This window comes from Chiloscyllium plagiosum, unplaced genomic scaffold (genome assembly GCF_037043375.1).
Source record: "Chiloscyllium plagiosum isolate Xiang-an unplaced genomic scaffold, Cpla_swu_hap1 HiC_scaffold_32, whole genome shotgun sequence".
NCBI lineage: Eukaryota > Metazoa > Chordata > Chondrichthyes > Orectolobiformes > Hemiscylliidae > Chiloscyllium > Chiloscyllium plagiosum.
Genome location: NW_028270170.1, coordinates 43,135,451 through 43,147,913, shown reverse-complemented (window position 1 = coordinate 43,147,913; position 12,463 = coordinate 43,135,451). Strand labels below are relative to the sequence as shown.

General features: G+C 41.5%; 1 protein-coding gene across 1 annotated transcript in view; it reads left to right on the top strand.

Moving 5' to 3' along the window:
• The window catches only part of LOC122539683 (vasoactive intestinal polypeptide receptor-like), a 149,972-nt gene that overhangs the window by 41,340 nt on the left and 96,169 nt on the right, over window positions 1–12,463 (top strand). The window lies entirely within an intron of this gene.

Genomic DNA, 12,463 nt, shown 5'->3' with positions numbered 1-12,463 from the left:
AGAAGCACCTTTTCCTCAATGAAGGACGTCATATAAATAAAATGTCTTGCTGATTTGACTTTATTAAAGAGTGGATTTTAACGTTTTACTGCAAGACTTTTTTAAAGATAATTTCTGTTGGCTTTTTCCTGAGAAATAGCTACAATGAGACACGCATAAACCCAATGCCACGCTGAATCATCTCACTCTAAATTTGGTGACAGAAAGATAAATGAAAACTTGCCTTTGCATAGTGCTTTTCACAACCTTAGGAAATCTCAAGTGCTTTACAGCCAACAAGTGTAGTTGTCATTGTAACATTGGGGCAGGTGGAAACATTGCAAGCTCCTGCAAACAGCATTGTGATGGTATAAATAGCATATTTATAACCTGTAATGCTACAAGGAATGGCTGATTTATGCTAAGCTGAATGAGAATTCACTGCACAGCTTGTGGCATAGAATGTGAGATGTTTGTAAATAATTCTGGCCATTGAGAATGGTGTTGAAAAGTGAGCTCTTTCATTCAAAATATGAGAGAAGAATTGAATGTATTTGCAAGCATCCATGTTGAAATTGGTGGTCATATATGAATTTGCAAGTGGTTGCAGTGAACGTTGTGAGAGGGGAATACTCTAACATCACTGATGATCACAATATTGTGAATCAGAGGAACTGAGAGACAAGTAGCACTCAAAACATGTAAATATTGAACTGCAGAAATATCAGGGATTAAACTTCATGATGGGCTATCGGAAGCCTCAGAAACATCAATTAAGCTCTGCTTAACTCTATCAGTCCTATTGATATATTCTCGGCTACAACAGGAGATTCTGACATGTCTGGCCCCAAGGCTAGAATAAATTAACAAAAAATAAATGACAAAGAAAATTCCCCACCTATCTGTAGAATCCATGTTGATTTCCTTTGCATACTGGATTAAAACCTTCTGAGGGTGAAGTAAGAATGTCTTGCCACTGGATGTGGCAAGACAGTAGAGCTTTAATCTGATCCATGGGTGGTGGATTCACTCAGCTTTGTCTATCACATGATTTGGAGATGCCGGTTATGGACTGGGGTGTACAAAGTTAAAAATCACACAACACCAGGTTATAGTCCAACAGGTTTAATTGGAAGCACACTAGCTTTCGGAGCGACGCTCCTTCACCTGATGACTATCGCCTGATGAAGGAGCGTCGCTCCGAAAGCTAGTGTGCTTCCAATTAAACCTGTTGGACGATAACCTGGTGTTGTGTGATTTTTAACTTTGTCTATCACATGCTGCTTCTACTGTTTATCCTCATGCATAGAGGATAAAACAGTAAAATTCTATTGAATGAAGTTCTGTTTTTGAGGCACTTAAATTCTCTCACTTTGTAAAAATAAATAATAGTATTTATAATAATTGCAATACAGTTACAAAAACATTAGAATTCACTGCCTATATCAAGCAGTTCAAAGCCACAATAACTGTTAATCAAACTGAAATGGAATATAATAATTACTCTTTGTGAAATCGTCAGTGTGAAAACATTAATCCTCAATTTTATGACAAATTCCTTGACAATTTTCAATGAATTTGACACATTAAGTATGGGCACGAGCCTTCGCATTGTGGAAATAGTTTCAAACACTGACCATGGTGAGCCGCTACACAGAAATGAATATTTGTTTGTGCTGCTAAAGGAAACAATTTGTGTTGTTACCATGGACATAGCCCTTCACCAGTTAAGGGAGATATCATTGCTTGTTTAAAATTTGCTTGGACAAGACTGGGATTGAGGCAGTGTGAAAGAGAAAGTAATTAGTGTGAAAAGAAGAATTCTGAATGTTAGTCTACGGAACATGTTTGTTACACAGAATAAAGATTCTTTGAATTTGGTTGTTAATCATGCTGCCAAATGTCTTTTAAACACAATGACTTTCTTTGACCTCATATTGTGTTTATATGCATTTATTAGCTTCATTAGGAAGTTCTAATGCACCATATGTCTACTCTTACAGTGAAATCATTGAGTGAAACAAGGTGGGAAAGCTAAATTAATGTCTTAAAATCTCTTTACTGTCAGTCAAGTGGTATCATTGAAGCACTCATCAAAATTTCTTATCACACAACACCAGGTTATAGTGCAACAGATTGATATGGAAGCACTAGATTTTGGAACATTGCTCCTTCATCAGGTGGTTGTGGCATACACAACCACTTGATGAAGGAGCGGCGCTGTGAAAGCTAGTGCTTCCAAATAAACTTGCTGGACTATAACTTGGTGTTGTGTAATTTTTAACTTTATACACCCTAGTACAACACTGGCACCTTCAAATCGTTAAAATTTCTAGTGACCTAACTTTAACTCGAGCATGTGACTCATGATTCAATGCGCAAGCCCTTGTGAAAGACATTTCTACTTTCATATCTGTGGTTTCTCTTGTTGTGTTATATGGCATATTGTTTGAGATCAATATAAATAGCAAATAGGTGAAATTATCTGATATTTGTGATTCCATTATGCAACTATGAGAAAGCAAGAGGTATCTCATAGGTTTCAGGAATGATAAAGAGTTTGAGAAAACACTGATTAGATTAGATTAGATTACAGTGTAGAAACAGGCCCTTCGGCCCAACAAGTCCACACCGACCCGCCGAAGCGAAACCCACCCATACCCCTACATTTTACCCTTTACCTAACACTACGGGCAATTTAGTATGGCCAATTCACCTGACCCTGCACATCTTTGTGATGTGGGAGGAAACCGGAGCACCCGGAGGAAACCCACGCAGACACGGGGAGAACGTGCAAACTCCACACAGTCAGTCGCCTGAGGCGGGAATTGAACCCGGGTCTCTGGCGCTGTGAGGCAGCAGTGCTAACCACTGTGCCACCGTGCCGCCCACAGATGGTTCTGATGGTTTGGAAACAGTAGCAGATCTGGTCTAGACCAGGAGAAAGAGGAGGCAGATGATGAGCCTATTCAATAGCAAAATGAAAAATTCAAAGGGAACTTCTGTAAATAATAAACAGAAACAGAAATTAGCTAGTTTTGATAGGATTTGTAGCTCATGTTGAGATTCTGGATGTAGGTTTGCTCGCTGATCTGGAAGGTTCATTTTCAGATGTTTCATCATCTTACTAGGTAACTCTTCAGGTGGGCATCTGGATGAAGCACTACTGATGATTCCTGCTTTCTATTTATATGTTTGGGTTTTTTGGGTTGGGGATGTCATTTCCTATGGTGATGTCATTTCCTGTTCTTTTTCTCAGGGGGTGGTAAATCAGGTCCAAGTCAATGCGTTTGTTGATAGAGTTCCAGTTGGAATGCCATGCATTTTGGAATTCTTGTGCATGTCTCTGTTTGGCTTATCCTAGGATGTGTTGTCCCAGTTCTTCAACTTTCTTCATCCTTCCTCATCTGTATGTAAGGATACTGGTGAGAGTGGATCATGTCATTTTATGGCTAGTTGATATTCATGAATCCTGGTGGCTAGTTTTCTGCCTGTTTGTCCAATGTAGTGCTTGATACAGTTCTTGCAAGGGTCTTTCAAGTTCATTAACTGCTGTTTTAGTGTGTTGGTGGGTTTGTGGGCTACCATGATGTCACAATAGAGCGAACAGCCAATGGGAAACTTCAAATCAGTGTCTACCTGAAAACAACACATATGTACCAAATATTGAACTACAGAAGCAATCATTCCCAACATCCACAAACGAAGCTGCATTAGAACATTACTCCAACAAGCCAGCACACACTGCAGCACAGAAAACTATGCAGAGTAGAGGAAAATCACCTATACAGCTTATTCAAAAAGAACGGGTATCCAATGAACACAGTCCACAGATTTCTCAACAAACCCAAACAAGCAGACAAAGCGTGTCCAGAAACCCTAGCCACTCTACCCTACATCAATGAAATCTCGGAAATGACTGCCAGACTACTCAGATCTTTTGGGATCATGGTAGCCCACAAACAAATTATTTTCAATATCTATTATTAAGATTTAAGTGATCAATGTAGCTGGATTATTAGCCCTTAAAGGATCTGCGCTTTTTCAAAATTTTCATCATTTGCAAGTATGTACTCGATAGTGTGCTGTCCTCTTTTAGTCCAAAGATGGATGACCACATATTTGCCATAGAAGACCAATTGTCACAATTTTGTCAATTCACTTATTCTATTAATATTTTCATAATGTTATGGTTCCATCTATAAAGCTTACAATGCTGCCTATCTTTGTGTTCTCAGCAAATATGTGGCTTTCTATTCCATCATCCAAGTCATAAATAAATAAGAGGCAAATTGAGGTCCAATCCCATATCCTTGAGGATATGAGTCATATCCTGTCAATTAGACAATCTGCTCTGCTCCCCGGCTCCTTTTATTCAGCTGATGTCCTAACCGGAAGAAGAATGAACCTTCAGCTAATATTCTCTGATGAGCAACTTTTTCAAATGCCTTCTGACAGTCCATATCATAACATTAATATAGCTTCAAGAGGTGTATTTTGTCCCAGTTTTTAAATGAAGAAAGGTTGACACAGTGGTGATGTGCAATCTGCTCAAAACCACTAAACAGTTTGTGAGGTCTATTTTTAAAGTTGGAGCAACAGAAACAGCCTGAATAGGTGGGACCAAGCTCCCACAGAACTAGGATTATTAGTTTTAACTTTTAGCAATTGCTGGGGTTTTGAAGCTGGATGTGAAAGCTTTAACCCTCTCTCCTTTACATCTAAAATCTGGGGCTCTCTTCCTGCTGCTCAAATAGCACATGAGACAATGTTTTACTGAATTTGCCTTTGCCAAGGGTATGATTATGGGATGTTATGATATTGGAACAGTTAAGTAGTAATGGTTTTTATAATTTATATATATAATTTTGTTAAGCAGATCAATAGAGTTACAGCTAAGCCAATCCTTTTTTTAAATTTTGTCTGCATTTTAACTGCAAAAATGAAGTATTTTTTCCTTAAAGTCAAATAGTTTGATCAATAAAATTGCATTTGGAATGCAACACCTTACACTGACCTTTAAAATAAGAAAGGGTTGGAGCCAAGGGTATCTCCTAAATATATTTTGAGTGGGTTTGGTCTGGTCAATAACATTATAAATGACAGGAATGGTCTTATGTCCATTAATTTAGTTGCATCTCGACAATTAAACTGTCAAGTGGAGCTTAGGAAGGTTGTGGGGAGTTGAGACTGTCACACATCTCCTACTGGAATATGCCTATGCAAAGAAGGTCTGGAGGAAGATGCAGTGGTTTGTGTCAAAGTTCATCCTGAGCAGTTCCGCGGGTCTCTGTGCTTTGCATGACGTACACCGAGACAAATATCAACTCCAACTGGAAGACCATCAACTTGGTGACTGATGCTCTTTGGTCTGCCCAAAACCTGTTGGTCTTCTAGATCAAGGAGTTGACCCCCATCAAATGTTGCAGATTGGCATATTCCAAGGTCCAAGGCTGAGGGACACATTAAAGTTTGGGGCAGCCGCCACCAAGGCGCAGTGGAGAAAGGCCACTGTCTAAGGTCTTCCTGCTGAAGGTAAATGGGGTTCCATTCAGTCATCGGACGCTCTCAATGTCTTAAATATACGTAAATGTTGGCATTGTATGTATAAGAGAGTTGGATGGAGTCAAAGTCCAATGTTTTTTGTTTTATTTGATATCCAACTGTACAGAACTGATCTGCATGTGTCACAATGTGTGCATGTACAAATCTTTTTATTAATAAAATATATGTTTGAAAAAAACTTCTGATATTATCCACCCTAGTCCAACGTCGGCATCTCCATATCATAATAATTTGAACAGCATGCAAAAGCTCCTGACAATGTTCTTTCCTTGTGTTGCAACAGTTAAGAAGGTACTAGGCTGGTCATTCATAAGGTGTAATTTATTTAGCAATACTGTATGTTGAAATAAACAAACTGTATTAAGATGGATTATTGGCTCCTGGTTGAATCCACTGCCCGTTGCCGTCAGCCACCAATGCCCTCAATTGGTTTGCCATTGTCTCCTTCCAGTTCACCACAGAGACAACTCACTGAAGTGTCTCTTTAGCCATACACCCACGTACATGGAAGTGGAGGGTTGGGTTTGGGTTGGGTCAACTTCAAACCCACTGTATCAAGGGCCTCTCTAACTGACAACAGAATAGCCTTGCAGAAAGTGTGTTAATCTTAGTTAAGATGGTTTATTTCATGACAGCAACAAGAACAGCCTATATTATCAATCAGGCATAATTACTTAGAACGCTCAGGAACTGTATAGTAGACATGTGTTCCAGTGAATGCTAGTGTAGAACTCCCTGTTTTCATTCACAGACTGTGGTCAGATTGGGTGGAGCTAATGCTGCTTCAGCACTTTATCTTTCAGAAACTTGTTTATGAAACATCATCCTGCAAGGTTTTTTTCTATAAATAACTATAATTTCTATAATTTTATAATAATATATGTAACTATATATATAAACCTTCATCACTATACGGCCTAACCCCCCACATTTCTGACTTCACAAAAGCAGATGTCCTGAACATTTCACGGTTTTTTCAAAACGCACTCTCTTCAAACTCAGAAGAATGGTAGCTTTCTGTTGGAGGACTGTTATCTTTCGTTCTGATCCATACATAATTTCTCCGCTGGAGAATAATTTAACTCTCAGACATCCTTTTCAGGGCCATCATTCCTTGTAGCCCTTGTTGGATATATGTTTGCACTGTATTTTCATTAACACAAGTGACAATAAATTATTATACTACATTTGTTGCACCATACCCTTACCTTAATCTCTTAATTTCCTTCACAATTCTTCTTTGCTATCTCAGGTAGTTGTCACGTTAATATTGTCAGGAGGCCTTTAAAGTCAAGAATATTCATTATGGAAGACAACTTCTTTGTTGAAACAAATACATTCTTCCTTACAGTTCTCTGGAGATTTTGACCAGCAAATACCTTTCCAATTGGAACAGCACTTTTTTTTATGGTTTCTTAAACCACATTGTTTTTTTGGGGGGCCATATCCTAAGTATGTGAATGTGGATCTGGCCACAATGGAGTCAGTTGAGGATGTGATAATCCAATGGTGTTATCACTAGATTATTAATTCAGAGACTCGGGTAATGTTCTGAGGATCCCAGTTCAAATCCCACCATGGCAGATGGTGGAATTTGAATTACAATAAGATTCTGAAATGAAGAGTTTAAAGTTGACCATGACGCTATTGCAAATTGTAGAAAAAGTGCATCTGCTTTCCTAATGTCCTTTAGGCAAGGAAACTGCCATCCTTACCTGGTCTGACCCACGAGACTCCAGAATCATGTGAGCAAACAATTAGGGATGGGCAATACATGCTGGTGTTTTTAAAAATGTGCTTTTCATCTCTCTCGATTTGTTGATGAGATTGGACATCTTCGATTGTTCAACTGGGGAGCTTTATTTCACTCATGGTCATGTTACTTGATGATTGTTGCTCATTTATCAATATCTTTTTCACTGACATTGACAGCAGACAGAAGATTGAACATTTTCAGCAGACCTATCAATTCTGTAACTTCTAGGAGAAAGTGAGGATTGCGGATGCTGGAGATCAGAGCTGAAAATGTGTTGCTGGAAAAGCGCAGCAGGTCAGGCAGCATCCAAGGAGCAGGAGAATTGACGTTTCGGGCTTGAGCCCTTCTTCAGGAACTTCCTCAATTTTGACAGTTTGAAATGGTTCTTTTTTGCCAATATATGTTGTCTCACTGAATTCTCACTTTCACTTGAGATTTACTGTGAATCTATGAAGTCTTTTGACAATTATTTTACTGATCCCTGGAACTTTCAATATCGTTTTCAGCTGTGCCTCATGGAGCCTGTTCTCAATGATGACAAGATTCCTTGTAAGAGGTGAGAATGCTCCTATATACAGCATAGTCTTTTTTTTCTGGTCTTTGTACTCAATCCCTTTTACCCAAGGGATTTCTAGCTTTAGTCCTGGAACCTTCTCTTGCTCCTTATGAAATCTTCCTTCTCAGTGTTAAAGACATATTTCTGTCTTTTTCCTGCACTTATTACTGGCTTCTTAGTGAAGGTTTGCCTTTATAGCGCTGAATATACTCCTGTCTGTATGGAGTTTGCACATTCTCCCCATGTCTATGTGTGTTACCTCTGGGTGCTCCGGTTTCCTCCCACAGTCCAAAAATGTACAGGTTAGGTGAATTGGCCATGCTAAATTGCCTGTAGTGTTAGCTGAAGGGGTAAATGTAGAGGAATGGGTCTGGATGAGTTGCTCTTCAGAGGGTCGGTGTGGACTTGTTGGGCTGAAGGGCCGGTTTCCACATTGTAAGTAATTTTATCTAGAAGAAGAAGAATACAGCGCAGTACAGGCCCTTTGGCCCTCGATGTTGCGCCGATCCAAGCCCACCTAACCTATACTAACCCACTATCCTCCATATACCTATCCAATGCCCGCTTAAATGCCCATAAAGAGGGAGAGTCCACCACTGCTACTGGCAGGGCATTCCATGAACTTACGACTCGCTGAGTGAAGAACCTACCCCTAACTTCAGTCCTATATCTACCCCCCCTTAATTTAAAGCTATGCCCCCTTGTAATACCCGACTCCATACGCGGGAAAAGGTTCACACTGTCAACCCTATCTAACCCCCTAATCATCTTGTACACCTCAATCAAGTCACCCCTAAACCTTCTTTTCTCTAATGAAAACAGCCCCAAGTGTCTCAATCTTTCCTCATACGATCTTCCTTCCATACCAGGCAACATCCTGGTAAACCTCCTCTGCACCCGTTCCAGTGCCTCCACATCCTTCCTATAGTATGGCGACCAAAACTGCACACAATATTCCAGATGCGGCCGCACCAGAGTCTTATACAACTGCATCATGACCTCAGGACTCCGGAACTCAATTCTTCTACCAATAAAAGCCAGTACGCCATATGCCTTCCTCACTGCACTATTTACCTGGGTGGCAACTTTCAGAGATCTGTGTACATGGACACCAAGATCCCTCTGCTCATCCACACTACCAAGTATCCGACCATTAGCCCAGTACCCCATCTTTTTGTTATTCTTCCCAAAGTGAATCACCTCACACTTAGCTACATTGAATTCCATTTGCCACCTTTCTGCCCAGCTCTGCAGCTTCTCTATATCCTGCTGTAACCTGCCACATCCTTCCTCACTGTCAACAACTCCTCTGACTTTCGTATCATCCGCAAACTTGCTCACCCAACCTTCTAACCCCTCTTCCAGGTCATTTATAAAAATGACAAACAGCAATGGTCCCAAAACAGATCCTTGCGGAACACCGCTAGTGACGGCACTCCATGAAGAAACTTTGCCATCAACTACTACCCTCTGTCTTCTTCCATCCAGCCAATTCCTAATCCAAACCTCCAACTCACCCTCAATGCCATATCTCCGTATTTTCTGCAGTAGCCTACCATGGGGAACCTTATCAAACGCCTTACTAAAATCCATATATACCACATCTACCGCTTTCCCCTCATCAACCTCCTTCGTCACCTTTTCAAAGAATTCAATAAGGTTTGTGAGGCACGACCTGCCCTTCACAAAACCATGCTGACTATCCTTGATCACATTATTCCTATCCAGATGTGCATAAATCCTATCCCTTACAATTCTCTCTAAGACTTTGCCCACAACAGAAGTGAGACTCACCGGCCTATAGTTACTAGGGTTATCCCTACTCCCCTTTTTGAACAAGGGAACCACATTTGCTATCCTCCAGTCTTCTGGCACTAATCCAGTAGACAAAGAGGACATAAAAATCAAGGCCAATGGCTCTGCAATCTCCTCCCTTGCTTCCCAGAGAATCCTAGGATAAATGCCATCAGGCCCAGGGGACTTATCTATTTTCACCTTTTCCAGGATTTCCAACACCTCTTCTCTACATACCTCAAAGCCATCCATTCTACTTATTTGTGACTCAGTATTCACATCGACGACAATGCCCTGTTCCTGAGTAAATATTGAAGAAAAGTATTCATTCAGTGTCTCCCCAATCTCTTCCGCCTCCACACGCAACTTCCCACTACTATCCTTGACTGGACCTATTCCTACCCTAGTCATTCTTTTATTCCTAACATACCTATAGAAAGCCTTAGGGTTTTCCCTAATCCTACCGACTAAGGACCTTTCATGTCCCCTCCTTGCTGCTCTTAGCTCTCTCTTCAGGTCCTTCCTGGCTACCCTATAACTCTCAATCGCCCCAATTGAACCTTCACGTCTCATCTTGAGATAGGCCGCCCTCTTCCATTTAACAAGGGATTCCAGTTCCTTATTAAACCACGGCTCCCTCGCACGACCCTTTCCTCCCTGCCTGACAGGTACATAATTATCAAGGACACTCAATAGTTGCTCCTTGAACAAGCTCCACATATCATTTACACTCTTGCCTTGGAGTCTACTTTTCCAAGCCACAAATCCTAAGTCATGCCTCACCGCATCATAATTTCCCTGACCCCAGCTATAACTCTTGCCCTGTAGTACACACTTATCCCTCTCCATCACGAGTGTAAAAATCACCGAATTATGGTCACTATCCCCAAAGTGCTCACCTACCTCTAATTCTAACACCTGGCCTGGTTCGTTACCCAGAACCAAATCCAGTATGGCCTCACCTCTTGTTGGCCTGTCTACATATTGTGTCAGGAAACTCTCCTGCACACATTGAACAAACACTGACCCATCTAACGAACTTGAGCTATAGCTTTCCCAATCAATATCAGGAAAGTTAAAGTCCCCCATAACAACCACCCTATTACTGTCACTCATCTCCTGAATCACCTTCCCTATCCTTTCTTCAATGATTCTAGGACTATTAGGAGGCCTGTAAAAGACTCCTAACCGGGTGACCTCACCTTTCCTATTCCTAACCTCAGCCCAAACTACCTCAGAGTAATCTAATCTTTTCTGCTTCCTCAGTTGTTTCCATCTTTCTCTCTGTCAGTAATCACATTTCAGCCAGTGATTGGCTGTATCTTGTTAAAACAATAATGTTTTTAAAATGGTAGATTCACTTTCCTTCAAATAATAATCTTTCTTCTGGCTTTTCTGGAATTTTCTCCAATTAGGTGTTGTCTTCACAAGGAATTCAAATCCACACTGCTGCCACCATGTAATATGACCCTGATAACTACTGCCTAGTACTTGATGATATCTGCCATCTCTGACAGTATGTATCACAGGGGAAGAGTCTTTTGAGGTAGTACCATGATACCAATCCTCCTTTGAGAAAGTGAGGACTGCAAATGCTGGAGATCAGAGTAAAGAGTATGGTGCTGGAAAAGCACAACTGTTCAGGCAGCATCCAAGGAGCAGAAGAATCGACGTTTCAGGCACTAGGCCTTCATCAGGAGTGAGGCATGTGGGCTGGTAGCATGCGAGATAAATGGGAGGCGGAATGGGATTGTGGGGAAGATAGCTGGGAATGCAATAAGTAAATGAAGGTGGGGGGGATTGTGGAAGATTCCTTTGAGACCTTGGATGGAGTTGAGGGGTAGATGTGGATGTGGGTTTTGCACTTCCTGCAGTGGCAGGGGAAGGTGCTGGGAGTGGAGCCCCAAAGGCCCTAAAGGATCCTTCCACATCTAACAGAAATGTACCTATACCTCCACAAATGTCATTTACTATATCCGTTGCTCCCGATGTGATCTCCTCTACTTTGGGGAGACAGGACACCAACTTGCGGATCGTTTCAGAGAATGTCTCTTGGACACCCGCACCAACCAACGCTTCTGCCCATGGCTGAACACTTCAATTCCCCCTCCCACTCCACCAACGACATGCAGGTCCTGGGCCTCCTCCATTGCCAAACCCTAACCACCCGACGCCTGGAGGAAGAACACCTCATCTTCCACCTTGGGACCCTGAAACCACATGGGATTAATGTGGATTTCACCAGTTTCCTCAATTCCCCTCCCCCCACCTTATCCCAGTGCGAAGCCTCAACTTGCAACGCCCTCTTGATCTGTCCATCATCTTTCCCATCTATCCACTCCACCCTCCTGTCCGACCTATCACCTTCACCCCCACCTTCATCTACTCATTGCATTCCCAGCTACCTTCCCCCCAGCCCCACCCCCCCCCCCCTCCCATTTATCTCTCAGCCCCCCGGCCCACAAGCTTCATTCCTAATGAAGGCCTTATGCCTGAAATGTCCATTCTCCTGTTCCTCAGATGCTGCTAGACCTCAGATGCTATGCGCTTCCATCACCACACTCTTGACATAAATCCTCCTTTGTCTACACCATATCTGGGCTCTAAGTATTAGTTCTACCACTTTGGAGTTTTTACATAAAAAACAATTGTCTCAGTTAACGAGATGGCTAATGAATATTGACAGTAAATACTGGTGTGATTATATCACTAGTCAGGCATAATTACAAAGGACTCCTGAAGGTTGTACATCTGCTCCCTATGATGAACTCCACCCAAAGACTCAAGAAAAGCTTCTTCCCCGCTGTTATCAG